An 18,751-nucleotide genomic window follows, 5' to 3' on the forward strand; every position below is an offset into this window, starting at 1 on the left:
TACATGTAGGTAGAGTTATTAAAGTGACTATGCATAGATAATAACAAAGAGTAGCAGCAGCGTAAAAGAGGCAGTGATCCCATCAGTCAGGATGCTCTCAATGGTGCAGCTGTAGATCCTTTTGAGGATCTGAGGACCCATGCCAAATCTTTTCAGTCTCCTGAGGGGGAATATATTTTGTCGTGCCCTCTTCACGACTGTCTTGGTGTGCTTGGACCAGTTTGTTGGTGATGTGGACACCAAGGAACTTGAAGCTCTCAACCTATTCCAGTATAGCCCCGTTGATGAGAATGGGGGCATGCTCGGTCCTCCTTTTTCTGTAGTCCACAATCATCTCCTTTGTCTTGATCACGTTGAGGGAGAGGTTATTGTCCTTGCGTCACATCACATGTTGTTACCTACCCTTACCACCTGGGGGCGGCCCATCAGGAAGTCCAGGATCCAGTTGCAGAGGGAGGTGTTCCTTTTGTCCAGGTGGGAAAGGGTAGCGTGGAGTGCAATAGAGATTGCATCATCTGTGGATCTGTTAGGGCGGTATGCAAATTGGAGTGGGTCTAGGGTTTCTGCGAAAGTGGTGTTGATGTGAGCCATGACCAGTCTTTCAAAGCACTTCATGGCTATAGACGTGAGTGCTACTGGTCGGTAGTCATTTAGGCAGGTTACCTTAGTGTTCTTGGGCACAGGAACAATGGTGGTCTGCTTGAAACATGTTGGTATTACAGACTCAGACAGGGAGAGGTTGAAAATGTCAGTGAAGACACTTGCTAGTTGGTCAGAGCATTCTCGGAGTACACGTCCTGGTAATCCGTCTGGCCCTGCATCCTTGTGAATGTTCACCTGTTTAAAGTTCTTACTCACATCGGCTGCGGAGAGAGTGTTCACACTTTTGGTATGAATTGTGGGTGTATCATTCAGGTAACACAATTTGCTTTATTTATCATAGTCATCCAAATGTTCTAATCTTTTAGATATCTGTCTGATGATATTTGAATAAGATGATGGATATTCAAAGTTTACGTTCCAAGCTGTTAACAGAGTATATTGAATAATACACTGTTATCAGAATGTTTCACATAATTATAGGCTACAGCACATCACTGACTAGGCAAACAACTTTTATTCTTGACGGGAAGATACTTTAGGCCTAATCAAAACCTATCATGTCACCCTAACACACATACCAAACAATTATAACAACTGAATATGTCACGACTTCCGCCGAAGTCAGTTCCTCTCCTTGTTCGGGCGGCGTTCAGCGGTCGACGTCACCGGTCTTCTAGCCATCGCCGATCCACCTTTCATTTTCCATTTGTTTTGTCTTGTTTTCCCACATACCGGGTTTACATTCCCTCATTACTTGTCGTGTATATAACCCTCTGTTCCCCCCATGTCTGTGTGTGAAATTGTTTATTGTCAGGTTGGCACACTTCCGGCTGGTTTGCGTCGGGTTTTGTTTCACACCCGTGCTTTGTGGCAGCCGGTACTTTGTACTTGGTTGTTGCACTTTGTGCTGCCTCACTTGTTCTTTGGGCATTTGTTTTTGTGACGCGGTTGCGTTCTGTTCAAATAATTGCCTCAGTAAAGTGCTTTGTCCACTCATCTCTGCTCTCCTGCGCCTGACTTCCATGCACCAGCTACACCCACCGTTTGACAGAATAACTAGAACTCACACCCTTCTCACGATTATCATTATTGCAAGTTAGCATTCTCACAGCTTCTTCTATGATAAATACACAACAATGATCTCACAAAACTTGCTTGTGAATCATATCTGGAATATTGATTACTCATTGATTTATAATGCATTGTTTTATGGGAAAATACTGTCATGTTAGGCTAATTCTATGCATAATTACTTAATCAACAGTGCAATCCAATTTCCTCCAATATTTCATGATCGGTTTTACAATGCCAGACATTTTTTATTTGCTTTCCAGTGCAGCCTTGAAATAAAGGCCTGAGTCCAATGTAGTCATAAGATAATCAATGAAACTGCAGTAAACAGTCAGCGAATGGCAATTAAAGGGAAAGACCTTAAAATGGTTCCTCTAGTCAAACCTTGATCCTGTATTGGACGGGAAATATTGCCTGTGTCCATCCCACCACTGGCCAATCTTAAAGCTTACTGCGATGACTACATGGACTCCTCACTCTCAGGGTTTATGGTCTGTGTAATAATTTTAAGCAAAGAGACCAGTGCCTTCAGTGGAGACGGTGTAACAGCTGGAGTCTAGGGAGGACAAGTAGAGTATGATTGATCATTGGGAGCAGTATAGCTGTGTACCTCTCACCTTCCCCTCGTGCTTATTGCCTGCTTCTGATCTCTCACATCTGTCTTGACTTCCAAAAGAAACAGTCCCACAGGATACCTCTCACAGTTACATTCCTAACTCTGTTTTTATGGGTGAGAGGAAACTTGGGGTTAGGGACAAGACATTCAAACCATAGTTTTGTGATTTCCAGTATTTTAAATTGTACATGTATTGTTTAGCGTTAGTTTTAGGGTTACAGTAGGTTAAGGTAAGGGTAAGGGTCAGGTTCAGGGATAGGGTTAGCGTTATGGTAACCGATTCGCAAGAGTTTGCCCAAAAATGTAAAACATCAAATTGTCAGGCTGTGTTGAAACAATTGTGCAAAATGTTCAATGCACCTCAAACTGAATGTTCAAATTCTCAAGCTTCAAATTCTCAAGCTTCAATTGTAAAACCTGTCATAAAACCCAGCAACCATGTCAAATCACAAAACCCATAGTGCCCTCATCTTATTTTAAAATGAGTGGTTTCCAATATACAGTATCATGGCCTTTAGAGGAGTCTACGGAGGAACGGTGTAAACAGCCATGGTCTACAAAGCAGGAATGACCAAAGATAAAGAAGTGAGGGGTGAAATGCACATGCTCAAACCCAAATCTATTGGGTGGTTACTCATTTCTAATGACCCATTAAATCAGGGCACATCTTGAGACCTATTTTTCAAACAGACTGCAAACTAGATGGTGTTAGAAAAGGGTCTGCAAATTCCCTCTCAAAAATTACTGCTGTCTTATGAATATGTCGTATAAATGTCGGTATGCTAATTGTGCATTTATAACATTCTTAATGGCTTGTTAATTTACCTCCTACACTAAGATTGCACTTGAAATGAGTTAATGACTACAGTGGGAGTTAACAACAGACAATGGCAGATGCAGTATATTAAACATATTTATCTACCTTTGCAAAGAGCATACATGGACTTGTAGATAATCAACATTAAAGTAGGCAACATGGAATATTTTCTTTGCAGGTTACTCCTTTACATGAATGAGACCATTTCATAGTGTCACGGTTGTCGTAGGAGGGAGCGGACCAAAGTGCAGGGTATGTGTGTTGTTCCACATTTTATTTTCCCTGAAAAACTATGCAATACATACAAAATAAACTGACTGAACAAAAACAACAAACCGTGACAAAGAGTTAACATACACATACTCCAAATCAATCTCCCACAAACCCAGGTGGGAAAAACACCTACTTAAGTATGATCTCCAATTAGAGACAACAATGACCGGCTGCCTCTAATTGGAGATCATCCCATACAAAGCCCAACATAGAAATACAAAACTAGAACATCACAACATAGAAAAACTAAACTAACAAAAAAACCTGTCACGCCCTGACCTACTCTACCATAGAAAATAACAACTTTCTATGGTCAGTACGTGACAGTACCCCCCCCCCCCCAAAGGTGCGGACTCCGAACACACCTAAACAACAACAAGAATAAGCCAACCAACAAAAAAAGGGAGGGTTAGGGAGGGTGACTAATGTCAATTGTTTCAACACAGCCTGACAATTTGATGTTTTACATTTTTGGGCATCTCTGGTGCAGTACGCAGAACCTTCTCATCCCGCGGATCCTCCAGCAGAGGAGGCGGCTCCAGTTCGGGGCGTAACTCCCGCTCCGCCCACTGATCCCTCCGCTTTTGTGTCACCGGACCCTGGATCGTCGCCTAAGGACCCGGACCGCGGATCATCACTGGAGGTCCTGGACTGCATACCGCCGCTGGAGGTTCTGGACTGCGGACCGCCGCTGGAGACTCTGGACTGCGGAACGTCTCAGGAGGTTCCGGGCTGCGGAACATCTCAGGAGGTTCCGGGCTGCGGAACGTCTCAGGAGGTTCCGGGCTGCGGAACGTCTCAGGAGGTTCCGGGCTGGGGACTGTCGCCGGAAGCTCCGGGCTGGGGACTGTCGCCGGACGCTCCGGGCTGGGGACTGTCGCCGGAAGCTCTGGACTGGGAACTGTTGCCGGAAGCTCTGGACTGGGAATGTACACTGGAGGCCTGATGCGTGGGGCTGGCACAGGTGGCGCCAGACTGGGAACACGCACCTCAGGGCGAGTGCGGGAAGCAGGAACAGAACACCCCGGACTGGGCAGGTGCACTGGAGGCCTGATGCGTGGGGCTGGCACAGGTGGCGCCAGACTGGTGACACGCACCTCAGGGCAAGTGCAAGGAGCAGGCACAGGGCGTACCAGGCTGGATAGACTCACTGGACGCCGGGTACGTGGGGCAGGCACAGGATATACTGGGCCGTGGAGGCGCACTGGAGGTCTCGAGTGTAGAGCTGGCACAACCCGTCCTGGCTGGATGCTTACTTTCGCCCGGCAAACGTGGGGCGCTGGCACAGGACACACTGGGCTGTGAATACGCACTGGTGACACAGTGCGCAGAGCCGGCGCAGGATATCCTAGACCGAGAAGGCGAACTGGAGACCAGGAGCGCTCAGCTGGCACCACCCTTCCTGGCTGAATGCTCAACCTAGCTCGACAAATGTGGGGCGCGGGCACAGATCGCACCGGGCTGTGAATGTGCACTGGTGACACAGTGCTCATCACCGCATAACACGGTGCTTGCTTCATCACTCGCTCCCCACGGTAAGCACGGGGAGTTGGCTCAGGTCTCCACCCTGACTCTGCCAATCTCCCCGTGTGCCCCCCGAATTTTTTGGGGGGCTGCCTCTCGCACTTGCCTTGTGGTTGGTATAGTGCCTCGTAATATCGCCGCTCCGCTTTCGCTGCCTCGATCTCCTCTTTAGGACGGCGATACTCCACAGCCTGCCTCCAGGGTCCTTTCCCGTCCAGTATCTCCTCCCAAGTCCACTGGTCCATTCCACGCTGCTTGGTCCTTTGGTGGTGGGAGATTCTGTCCCGGTTGTCGTATGAGGGAGCGGACCAAAGTGCAGCGTGTGTGTCGTTCTACATTTTATTTTCACTGTAAAACTATGCAATACATACAAAATAAACTGACTGAACAAAAACAACAAACCGTGACAAAGAGTTAACATACACGTACTCCAAATCAATCTCCCACAAACCCAGGTGGGAAAAACACCTACTTAAGTATGATCTCCAATTAGAGACAACAATGACCAGCTGCCTCTAATTGGAGATCATCCCATACAAAGCCCAACATAGAAATACAAAACTAGAACATCACAACATAGAAAAACTAAACTAGAAAAAAAACCTGTCACGCCCTGACCTACTCTACCATGGAAAATAACAACTTTCTATGGTCAGTACGTGACAGTACCCCCCCCAAAGGTGCGGACTCCGAACACACCTAAACAACAACAAGAATAAGCCAACCAACAAAAAAAGGGAGGGTTAGGGAGGGTGACTAATGTCAATTGTTTCAACACAGCCTGACAATTTGATGTTTTACATTTTTGGGCATCTCTGGTGCAGTACGCAGAACCTTCTCATCCCGCGGATCCTCCAGCAGAGGAGGCGGCTCCAGTTCGGGGCGTAACTCCCGCTCCGCCCACTGATCCCTCCGCTTTTGTGTCACCGGACCCTGGATCGTCGCCTAAGGACCCGGACCGCGGATCATCACTGGAGGTTCTGGACTGCATACCGCCGCTGGAGGTTCTGGACTGCGGACCGCCGCTGGAGACTCTGGACTGCGGAACGTCTCAGGAGGTTCCGGGCTGCGGAACGTCTCAGGAGGTTCCGGGCTGCGGAACGTCTCAGGAGGTTCCGGGCTGCGGAACGTCTCAGGAGGTTCCGGGCTGGGGACTGTCGCCGGAAGCTCCGGGCTGGGGACTGTCGCCGGACGCTCCGAGCTGGGGACTGTCGCCGGAAGCTCTGGACTGGGAACTGTTGCCGGAAGCTCTGGACTGGGAATGTACACTGGAGGCCTGATGCGTGGGGCTGGCACAGGTGGCGCCAGACTGGGAACACGCACCTCAGGGCGAGTGCGGGAAGCCTGAACAGAACACCCCGGACTGGGCAGGTGCACTGGAGGCCTGATGCGTGGGGCTGGCACAGGTGGCGCCAGACTGGTGACACGCACCTCAGGGCAAGTGCAAGGAGCAGGCACAGGGCGTACCAGGCTGGATAGACTCACTGGAGGCCGGGTACGTGGGGCAGGCACAGGATATACTGGGCCGTGGAGGCGCACTGGAGGTCTCGAGTGTAGAGCTGGCACAACCCGTCCTGGCTGGATGCTTACTTTCGCCCGGCAAACGCGGGGCGCTGGCACAGGACACACTGGGCTGTGAATACGCACTGGTGACACAGTGCGCAGAGCCGGCGCAGGATATCCTAGACCGAGAAGGCGAACTGGAGACCAGGAGCGCTCAGCTGGCACCACCCTTCCTGGCTGAATGCTCAACCTAGCTCGACAAATGTGGGGCGCGGGCACAGATCGCACCGGGCTGTGAATGTGCACTGGTGACACAGTGCTCATCACCGCATAACACGGTGCTTGCTTCATCACTCGCTCCCCACGGTAAGCACGGGGAGTTGGCTCAGGTCTCCACCCTGACTCTGCCAATCTCCCCGTGTGCCCCCCAAATTTTTTGGGGGGCTGCCTCTCGCACTTGCCTTGTGGTTGGTATAGTGCCTCGTAATATCGCCGCTCCGCTTTCGCTGCCTCAATCTCCTCTTTAGGACGGCGATGCTCCACAGCCTGCCTCCAGGGTCCTTTCCCGTCCAGTATCTCCTCCCAAGTCCACTGGTCCATTCCACGCTGCTTGGTCCTTTGGTGGTGGGAGATTCTGTCCCGGTTGTCGTATGAGGGAGCGGACCAAAGTGCAGCGTGTGTGTCGTTCTACATTTTATTTTCACTGTAAAACTATGCAATACATACAAAATAAACTGACTGAACAAAAACAACAAACCGTGACAAAGAGTTAACATACACGTACTCCAAATCAATCTCCCACAAACCCAGGTGGGAAAATCACCTACTTAAGTATGATCTCCAGTTAGAGACAACGATGACCAGCTGCCTCTAATTGGAGATCATCCTATACAAAGCCCAACATAGAAATACAAAACTAGAACATCGCAACATAGAAAAACTAAACTATAAAAAAAAACTGTCACGCCCTGACCTACTCTACCATAGAAAATAACAGCTTTCTATGGTCAGGACATGACACATAGATTCATTTTGGATTTCAATACACAATCCCATATTGCATGTTTAATTTCATAAAAATGTACAGATAACTGCCAAAATTAAGGAAACATCAACATAAAGTGTCCCGAACTGCATGGCCAGGCACAACTCCAACACCATCATTAAGTTTGCAGACGACCACAACAGTGGTAGGCCTGATCACCGACAATGACGAGACAGCCTATAGGGAGGAGGTCAGAGACCTGGCCGGGTGGTGCCAGAATAACAAGCTATCCCTCAACGTAACCAAGACTAAGGAGATGATTGTGGACTACAGGAAAAGGAGGACCGAGCACGCCCCTATTCTCATCGACGGGGCTGTATTGGAGCAGGTTGAGAGCTTCAAGTTCCTTGGTGTCCACATCAACAACAAACTAGAATGGTCCAAACACACCAAGACAGTCGTGAAGAGGGCACGACAAAGCCTATTCCCCCTCAGGAAACTAAAAAGATTTGGCATGGGTCCTGAGACCCTCAAAAGGTTCTACAGCTGCAACATCGAGAGCATCCTGACTGGTTGCAACACAGCCTGGTACGGCAATTGCTTGGCCTCTGACCGCAAGGCACTTCAGAGGGTAGTACGTACGGCCCAGTACTTAAGTGGGGCTAAGCTTCCTGCCATCCAGGACCTCTACACCAGGCGGTGTCAGGGGGAGGCCCTAAAAATTGTCAAAGATGCCAGCCACCCCAGTCTTAGACTGTTCTCTCTACTACCACATGGCAAGCGGTACCGGAGTGCCAAGTCTAGGACAAAAAGGTTTGTCAACAGTTTTTACCCCCAAGCCATAAGACTCCTGAACAGGTAATAAAATGGCTACCCGGACTATTTGCATTGTGTGCCCCCCGAAACCCCCCTTCAGTCCGCAACCCCTCTTTTTACACTGCTGCTACTCTCTGTTTATCATATATGCATAGTCACTTTAACTATACATTCATGTACATACTACCTCAATTGTACTCAATTGTACATACTACCTCAATAGGAACCAATATGCACAGGCAGTTAGGAAAGATAAGGCTAGCTTTTTCAACAGAAATATTCATCCTGTAGCACAAACTCAAAAAAGTTCTGGGACACTGTAAAGTCCATGGAGAATAAGAGCACCTCCTCCCAGCTGCTCACTGCTCTGAGGCTAGGAAACACTGTCACCACCGATAAATCCACTATAATTGAGAATTTCAATAAGCATTTTTCTACGGCTGGCCATGCTTTCCACCTGGCTACCACTACCCTGATCAACAGCCCTACACCCCCCACAGCAACTCGCCAAAGCCTCCCCCATTTCTCCTTCACCCAAATCCAGATAGCTGATGTTCTGAAAGAGCTGCAAAATCTGGACCCCTACAAATCAGCCGGGCCTGACAATCTGGACCCTCTCTTTCTAAAATGATCTGCCGAAATTGTTGCAACCCCTATTACTAGCCTGCTCAACCTCTCTTTCGTATCGTCTGAGATTCCCAAAGATTGGAAAGCTGCCGTGGTCATCCCCCTTTTCAAAGGGGGAGACACTCTAGACCCAAACTGCTATAGACCTATATCTATCCTACCCTGCCTTTCTACGGTCTTCGAAAGCCAAGTTAACAAACAGATTACTGACCATTTCGAATCCCACCGTACCTTCTCCGCAATGCAATCTGGTTTCCGAGCTGGTCATGGGTGTACCTCAGCCACGCTCAAGGTCCTAAACGATATCATTACCGCCATCGATAAGAGACATTACTGTACAGCCGTATTCATCGACCTGGCCAAAGCTTTCGACTCTGTCAATCACCACATTCTTAACGGCAGCCTTGGTTTCTCAAATGATTGCCTCGCAAATGATTGCCTATCAACAGCCTTGGTTTCTCAAATGATTGCCTCGCCTTGTTCACCAACTACTTCTCTGATAGAGTTCAGTGTGTCAAATCGGAGGGCCTGTTGTTCGGACCTCTGGCAGTCTCTATGGGGGTGCCACAGTGTTCAATTTTCGGGCCGACTCTCTTCTCTGTATACATCAATGATGTCGCTCTTGCTGCTGGTGATTCTCTGATCCACATCTATGCAGACGTCACCATTCTGTATACCTCTGGCCCTTCTTTGGACACTGTGTTAACTAACCTCCAGACAAGCTTCAATACAACTCTTCTTCCGTGGCCTCCAACTGCTCTTAAATGCAAGTAAAACTAAATGCATGCTATTCAACCGATCGCTGCCCGCACCTGCCTGCCCGTCCAGCATCACTACTCTGGATGGTTCTGACTTAGAATATGTGGACAACTACAAATACCTAGGTGTCTGGTTAGACTGTAAACTCTCCTTCCAGACTCACATTAAGCATTTCCAATCCAAAAAGCACCTGCTTTCAATATTCTTTTTATCCCTAATTTACTCAAATGTTTCACATACAGCGGCTTGCGAAAGGAAAAATGCCAAGGGGGGTGAATACTATCTTGTTGCCTTGCAACCTGGAATTAAAATTGATTTTTGGGGGGTTTGTATCATTTGATTTACACAACATGCCTACCACTTTGAAGATGCAAAATATTTTTTCAAACAAGAAATAAGACAAATAAACGGAAAACTTGAGCGTGCATAACTATTCACCCCCCAAAGTCAAAACTTTGTAGAGCCACCATTTGCAGCAATTACAGCTGCAAGTCTCTTGGGGTATATCTCTATAAGCTTTGCACATCTAGCCAGTGGGATTTTTGCCCATTCTTCAAGGCAAAACTGCTCCAGCTCCTTCAAGTTCTTTAAGTCATACCACAGATTCTCAATTGGATTGAGGTCTGGGTTTGACTAGGCCATTCCAAGACATTTAAATGTTTCCCCTTAAACCACTCGAGTTTTGCTTTAGCAGTATGCTTAGGGTCATTGTCCTGCTGGAAGGTGAACCTCCGTCCCAGCCTCAAATCTCTGGAAGACTGAAACAGGTTTCCCTCAAGAATTTCCCTGTATTTAGCGCCATCCATCATTCCTTCAATTCTGACCAGTTTCCCAGTCCCTGCCGATGAAAAACATCCCCACAGCATGATGCTGGGAATGATGTTCTCGGGGTGATGGGAAGTGTTGGGTTTGCTCCAGACATAGCATTTTCCTTGATGGCCAAAAAGCTCCATTTTAGTCTCATCTGACCAGAGTACCTTCTTCCATATGTTTGGGGAGTCTCCCACATACCTTTTGGCGAACACCAAACATGTTTCTTATTTTTTTCTTTAAGCAATGGCTTTTTTCTGACCACTCTTCCGTAAAGCCCAGCTCTGTGGCGTGTACAGCTTAAAGTAGTTCTATGGACAGATACTCCAATCTCCACTGTGGAGCTTTGCAGCTCCTTCAGGGTTATCTTTGGTCTCTTTGTTGCCTCTCTGATTAATGCCCTCCTTGCCTGGTCCATGAGTTTTGGTGGGCGGCCCTCTCTTGGCAGGTTTGTTGTGATGCCATATTCAATTTTTTAATAATGGATTTAATGGTGCTCCGTGGGATGTTCAAAGTTTCGGATATTTTTTTATAACCCAACCCTGATCTGTACTTCTCCACAACGTTGTCCCTGGCCTGTTTGGAGAGCTCCTTGGTCTTCATAGTGCCGCTTTCTTGGTGGTGCCCCTTACTTAGTGGTGTTGCAGACTCTGGAGCCTTTCAGAACAGGTGTATATATACTGAGATCATGTGACAGATCATGTGACACTTAGATTGCACACAGGTGGACTTTATTTAACTAATTGTGGGACTTCTGAAGGTAATTGGTTGCACCAGATCTTATTTCGTGGCTTCATAGCAAAGGGGGTGAATACATATGCACGCACCACTTTTCCGTAAAAAAAAATATTTTAAATTTTGCAACAAGTTATTATTTTAATTTCACTTCACCAATTTGGACTATTTTGTGTATGTCCATTACATGAAATCCAAATAAAAATCAATTTAAATTACAGGTTGTAATGCAACAAAATAGGAAAAATGCTAAGGGGGATGAATACTTCTGCAAGGCACTGTAGTATGTTATCACAGACCGTGGTGCAACAGTGCCTCTTCAGCCACCCGAGCCACGGCCTCTAGAAAGCGGAGACAGTACAGGTGCATCAAAGCTGGGACCAAGAGACTGATAAACAGCTTCTATGACCAGGCCATCAGACTGTTAAACAGTCACCACTAGCTAGGCTCCACCCAGTACACTGCCCTGAACTTTAGCCAATGTTACTAGCAGGCTACAACCCGGTACTCAACCCTGCACCTTTGAGACTGCTGCCCTATTTACATAGAATCATTGAACACTGGTCACTTTAATAATGTTTACATACTACTTTGCCCACTTTATATGTATACTGAACAAAAGTATCAACACAACATGTAAAGTGTTGGTCCCATGTTCCATGAGCTGAATTAAAAGATCCCAGAAATGTTCTTCTACAATTTTGTGCACAAATTTGTTTACATCCCTGTTAATGAGCATTTCTCCTTTGCCGAGCAGTATTTCTGTTTGTAATAAAGCCCTTTTGTGGGGAAAAACTTATTCTGATTGTCTGGGCCTAGCTCTCCAGTGGGATAAATACCATGAAATAAATGAATAACGTACACAAACCAAAGAAAATACTGTTCATAATTTGGTTAGTAATTTCTCTGGAACCGTCAGCTTGGTCATTTACTCAAATCTCCCTCCATCACAGAGCCACCACTCAGACCAGGATCCACCTCAGAGTCTCCTTACGACCGTCGGTCAGAGGTGGACACATCACCAGTAGTTCTACTTCCTTTTGAATCTAAAAAGATTGAGTCATAATAACAAATTATACATTGTTAATTCCTATCATTTTGACATAATTCATTTGGAAATGTTGTTGAATTCAGTCGTTTTGTGTTCAACAGCATTTACAGAATTGTCATGTTTCTTTTTTTTTTTAACTCTTTAGTATTCCCTGACCCCTTGCAGACAACAGGCTTCTAAAATCATACACCCATAACATCCTCACTTAAACGTTATCCTCCCATCACAACAGAGCAAGCCATTATATCAGTGCATGCTAATCTCCTAATTAACAAGCTAATTAGGCAATTACAGCTTTGCAGAAGGATGCCTAAATGAAATATGTCAACACAGTCACTGCTTTCTATGGCACCTGTGGGTCTTTTCAGATGTCACATTGAAAAGCATAATATACATTTGAACAGATGAAGCATAATATCAATTTGAACAGATGACGAAGTGTTGTATATGCACACTCATGTGTAGTTCAAACAGACTAGCATTCTCTGTGTTAAAAGTCCTCATTTCATTAGTAGTGATGAGTTAATTAGGCTCAGTAATTTAAAGTCCTTAAACATTTTATACCACACATCCTTTCCAACTATACCATGCCCATTCCCAACAAAGTCCACAGAAGGTAAATCATAGATCATCAGAATATTTAATTATGCAATGTGATGCGTAGATTTCTTGCCCTAGCCTCAAGTGGTGTAGCTGTAACAGCAATAATTTATTTCAAATGTTCAACTTTTCTTTATAGAAGTGGGGCTTGTTTCAATGAATCCAGATCAACCAAAAGCAGGTATACAGTATAATGAACTTTCAGTTATGACTAACTCCGCTTTCAACCAACTGAAGTGGAATTACAAATGCATTAAAAGGTTGTTTTTTTTGTATGCCTCTGAAGCAGTGGTTTCCTACTGCAGATGATTAGGGAAATTAATAGAAGAAGAAGAAATTATTCATTTTAGATTAATAATATGGTTTCAGAATTGAAATCACAATAATGCGCTCCTGGTTAAGACAATAATGCGCTCCTGGTTATGTAAACTGTGTGGTGAACTTACAGTGCTACTGTGTCTTTTTGCAGGGGGCTGTCATAGTACGAAAATGAATTATGTTGACATATGGCTGAGAACAATGGTGAAAAGTCATGCTATGCAATGCAATGAAGAATCATGCACTGCAACAGAGGAGAGGAGCTCGAGCTGTACCTTTGAGCCCTCCTTGACAGGTATGCAGTCTGACTTGACAGCTCAGTATTTCAATGATAAATGCAGTAGTCCTGGGACTCCCTATTCACTAAACTCAAGAGTGTGTTGAGCTGATACTTCAAGGTCAAGTGAATAAGAAAGAGCGGAACCACACAGTTCGCTAAAGAAGAGAATCTCATTTGCTTTTTGACTTGGTAGAAGCTGCTTGCCACGATCTCAACCCTCAGACCTTTTAGGTTCTTGATTGAGTCTAGAACCAAATCTCTCTTAAATGTATTTCATGATTTCTTTCAAAATAAATGTAGCTGCACGGTGTTCAATGAAGTGATGCAAAAATAATTGGTGTTCCATTCTGATAACAACACAAAACCACTTTTGTCCATGTCCAATGATGGTCGTTTGATCCAAGAACAGTTATCTCAAGAGTTTTGAAAGTCTCTGGGAATGCTCTTGAGTCAAGAGTGGTGCCCTTCAGTTTTCATTAAAGAGGCTTTAAGTTTAGTTACTGTTTTACCTCAAAACAGTAAATACATTTCTTAACTAATGAAACCATACAATCTTGTCTTTTAGGCTAACAGGGCTTTTGCTCATTGGCATGGATGAGCCCCTTTCTGTCTAATGAGGTAATTTCTGGCGAATATCTGTCCATTTATGGGACCACGTTTGGCTCAATAGCACCTCCAGAGGCAAAGTTTCTGTATGGCCTCTTTAATTCAGTTTTACAATTAATTAAAATAATATAACATGTTATGTGATGGTTCGTATGGTGCCACCAGGACAGAGTTTGTGTGAACTTCACTATCACCAACATGTTGAGCTCTCTGTCTATTTTACACCAAAGTAGGGTGTGGTCCTTTGTAGTTCAGAATGGGGCTTGTAACACCAGGGTAGTGGGTTCGATTCCCGGGACCACCCATACGTAAAATCTATGCATGCATGACTGTAAGTCACTTTGGATAAAAGTGTCTGCTAATGGCATACAGAGCATTCGTAAAATATTCAGACCCCTTGACTTTTGTTACATTACAGCCTTATTCTAAAATGGATGAGATTGTTTTTTTCCCTCATCAATCTACACTCAATACCCCATAATGACAAAGCAAAAACAGGTTTTTATAAATGTTTGCAAATGTATAAAAAATTAAATACTGAAATATTAAATTTACATAAGAATTGGTATTGGTTTTTTATTAGGATCCCCATTAGCTGTTGCAAAAGCAGCAGCTACTCTTCCTGGGGTCCACACAAAACATGAAACATAATACAGAATGACATAATACAGAACATCAATAGACAAGAACAGCTCAAGGACAGAACTACATACATTTTTTTAAAAGGCGCACGTAGCCTACATATCAATGCATATACACAAACTATCTAGGTCAAATAGAGGTGTTGTGCCATGAGGTGTTGCCTTATCTGTTTTTTGAAACCAGGTTTGCTGTTTATTTGAGCAATATGAGATGGAAGGAAGTTCCATGCAATAAGGGCTCTATATAATACTGTACGCTTTCTTGAATTTGTTCTGGATTTGGGGACTGTGAAAAGACCCCTGGTGGCACGTCTGGTGGGATAAGTGTGTGTGTCAGAGCTGTGTGTAAGTTGACTCTGCAAACAATTTGGGATTTTCGACACATTAACGTTTCTTACAAAAAGAAGAAGTGATGCAGTTAGTCTCTCCTCATCTCTTAGCCAAGAGAGAATGGCATGCATAGCATTTATATCAACCCTCTGATTACCCTTTACTCAGTACATTGTTGAAACACCTTTGGTAGCGATTACAGCCTCGAGTCTTCTTAGTTTTGACTCTAAATCAAATCAAATCAAATTGATTTATATAGCCCTTCTTACATCAGCTGATATCTCAAAGTGCTGTACAGAAACCCTGCCTAAAACCCCAAACAGCAAGCAATGCAGGTGTAGAAGCACGGTGGCTAGGAAAAACTCCCTAGAAAGGCCAAAACCTAGGAAGAAACCTAGAGAGGAACCACGCTATGAGGGGTGGCCAGTACTCTTGTGGCTGTGCCGGGTGGAGATTATAATAGAACATGGCCAAGATGTTCAAATGTTCATAAATGACTAGCATGGTCAAATAATAATAATCACAGTAGTTGTCGAGGGTGCAACAAGTCAGCACCTCAAGAGTAAATGTCAGTTGGCTTTTCATAGCCGATCATTGAGAGTATCTCTACCGCTCCTGCTGTCTCTAGAGAGTTGAAAACAGCAGGTCTGGGACAGGTAGCACGTCCGGTGAACAGGTCAGGGTTCCATAGCCGCAGGCAGAACAGTTGAAACTGGAGCAGCAGCATGGCCAGGTGAACTGGGGACAGCAAGGAGTCATCATGTCAGGTAGTCCTGAGGCATGGTCCTAGGGCTCAGGTCCTCCGAGAGAGAGAAAGAAAGAGAGAAAGAGAGAATTAGAGAGAGCATACTTAAATTCACACAGGACACCGGATAAGACAGGAGAAATACTCCAGATATAACAGACTGACCCTAGCCCCCCGACACATAAACTACTGCAGCATAAATATTGGAGGCTGAGACAGGAGGGGTCAGGAGACACTGTGGCCCCATCCGATGATACCCCCGGACAGGACCAAACAGGAAGGATATAACCCCACCCACTTTGCCAAAGCACAGCCCCCACACCACTAGAGGGATATGTTCATCCACCAACTTACCATCCTGAGACAAGGCCGAGTATAGCCCACAAAGATCTCCACCACGGCACAACCCAAGGGGGGGCGCCAACCCAGAAAGGAAGACCACATCAGTGACTCAACCCACTCAAGTGACGCACCCCTCCTAGGGATGGCATGGAAGAACACCAATAAGCCAGTAACTCAGCCCCTGTAATAGGGTTAGAGGCAGAGAATCCCAGTGGAGAGAGGGGAACCGGCCAGGCAGAGACAGCAAGGGCGGTTCGTTGCTCCAGAGCCTTTCCATTCACCTTCACACTCCTGGGCCAGACTACACTCAATCATAGGACCCACTGAAGAGATGAGTCTTCAGTAAAGACTTAAAGGTTGAGGCCGAGTCTGCATCTCTATCATGGGTAGGCAGACCATTACATAAAAATGGAGCTCTATAGGAGAAAGCCCTGCCTCCAGCTGTTTGCTTAGAAATTCTAGGGACAATTAGGAGGCCTGCGTCTTGTGACCGTAGCGTACGTGTAGGTATGTACGGCAGGACCAAACCGGAAAGATAGGTAGGAGCAAGCCCATGTAATGCTTTGTAGGTTAGCAGTAAAACCTTGAAATCAGCCCTTGCCTTAACAGGAAGCCAGTATAGGGAGGCTAGCACTGGAGTAATATGATCACATTTTTTGGTTCTAGTCAGAATTCTAGCAGCCGTATTTAGCACTAACTGAAGTTTATTTAGTGCTTTATCCGGGTAGCCGGAAAGTAGAGCATTGCAGTAGTCCAACCTAGAAGTAACAAAAGCATGGATTCATTTTTCTGCATCATTTTTGGACAGAACGTTTCTGATTTTTGCAATGTTACGTAGATGGAAAAAAGCTGTCCTTGAAACAGTCTTGATATGTTCTTCAAAAGAGAGATCAGAGTCCAAAGTAACGCCGAGGTCCTTCACAGTTTTATTTGAGACGACTGTACAACCATCAAGATTAATTGTCAGATTTAACAGAAGATCTCTTTGTTTCTTGGGACCTAGAACAAGCATCTCTGTTTTGTCCGAGTTTAAAAGTAGAACGTTTTCAGCCATCCACTTCCTTATGTCTGAAACACAGGCTTCTAGCGAGGGCAATTTTGGGGCTTCACCATGTTTCATTGAAATGTACAGCTGTGTGTCATCAGCATAGCAGTGAAATTTAACATTATGTTTTCGAATGACATCCCCAAGAGGTAAAATATATAGTGAAAACAATAGTGGTCCTAAAACAGAACCTTGAGGAACACTGAAATGTACAGTTGATTTGTCAAAGGACAAACCATTCACAGAGACAAACTGATATCTTTCTGACAGTTAAGATCTAAACCAGGCCATAACTTGTCCGTGTAGACCAAGAACTTGTCCGTGTAGACCTCTACAAGCTTGGCAACCATGTATTTGGGGAGTTTCTCCCATTCTTATCTGTAGATCCTCTAAAGCTCTGTCAGGTTGGATGGGGAGCGTCGCTACAGAGCTATTTTCAGGTCTCTCCAGAGATGTTCGATCGGGTTCAAGTCCGGGCTCGGGCTGGGCCTCTCAAGGACATTCAACGACTTGTCCCAAAGCCACTCCTGCGTTTTCTTGGCTTTGTGCTTAGGGTCGGTGTCCTGTTGGAAGGTGACCCTTTGTCCCAGCGGTCTGGAACAGGTTTTCATCAATGATCACTCTGTACTTTGCTCTGTTCATCTTTCCCTCGATCCTGACTAGTCTCCCAGTCCCTACTGCTGAAAAACATCCCCACACCATGATTCTGCCACCACCATGCTTCACCGTAGGGATGGTGACAAGTTTCCTCCAGACTTGACGCTTGGCATTCAGGCCAAAGAGTTCATTCTTGGTTTCATCAGACCAGAGAATGTTGAACATAGGCCACTGAGTTATTGGGGACCTTCAATGCTGCAGACATTCCAACCCGAGCCATGTCCCTCACAAAAAGGCTGTACAGAACTTATAGATTTTTAAGTTATTTTTTATGTTTTTTCTAATTGGGGACCTTCAATGCTGATTGTGCCTCGACACAATCTTGTCTCGGAGCTCTAAGAACAATTCTTTCGACCTCATGGCTTGGTTTTTGCTCTGACCTGCACTGTCAACTGTGGGACCTTACAGTGAGGGAAAAAAGTATTTGATCCCCTGCTGATTTTGTACGTTTGCCCACTGACAAAGAAATGTTAATAATTAATTTTAATGGTAGGTTTATTTGAACAGTGAGAGACAGAATAACAACAAAAATATCAAGAAAACCGGATGTCAAAAATGTTATAAATTGATTTACATTTTAATGAGGGAAATAAGTATTTGACCCCCTCTCAATCAGAAAGATTTCTGGCTCCCAGGTGTATTTTATACAGGTAACGAGCTAAGATTAGGAGCACACTCTTAAAGGGAGTGCTCCTAATCTCAGCTTGTTACCTGTATAAAAGACACCTGTCCACAGAAGCAATCAATCAATCAGATTCCAAACTCTCCACCATGGCCAAGACCAAAGAGCTCTCCAAGGATGTCAGGGACAAGATTGTAGACCTACACAAGGCTGGAATGGGCTACAAGACCATTGCCAAGCAGCTTGGTGAGAAGGTGACAACAGTTGGTGCGATTATTTGCAAATGGAAGAAACACAAAATAACTGTCAATCTCCCTCGGCCTGGGGCTCCATGCAAGATCTCACCTTGTGGAGTTGGAATGATCATGAGAACGG

Source organism: Salmo salar, chromosome ssa24, assembly GCF_905237065.1.
Source record: "Salmo salar chromosome ssa24, Ssal_v3.1, whole genome shotgun sequence".
In the NCBI taxonomy this organism is placed as follows: domain Eukaryota; kingdom Metazoa; phylum Chordata; class Actinopteri; order Salmoniformes; family Salmonidae; genus Salmo; species Salmo salar.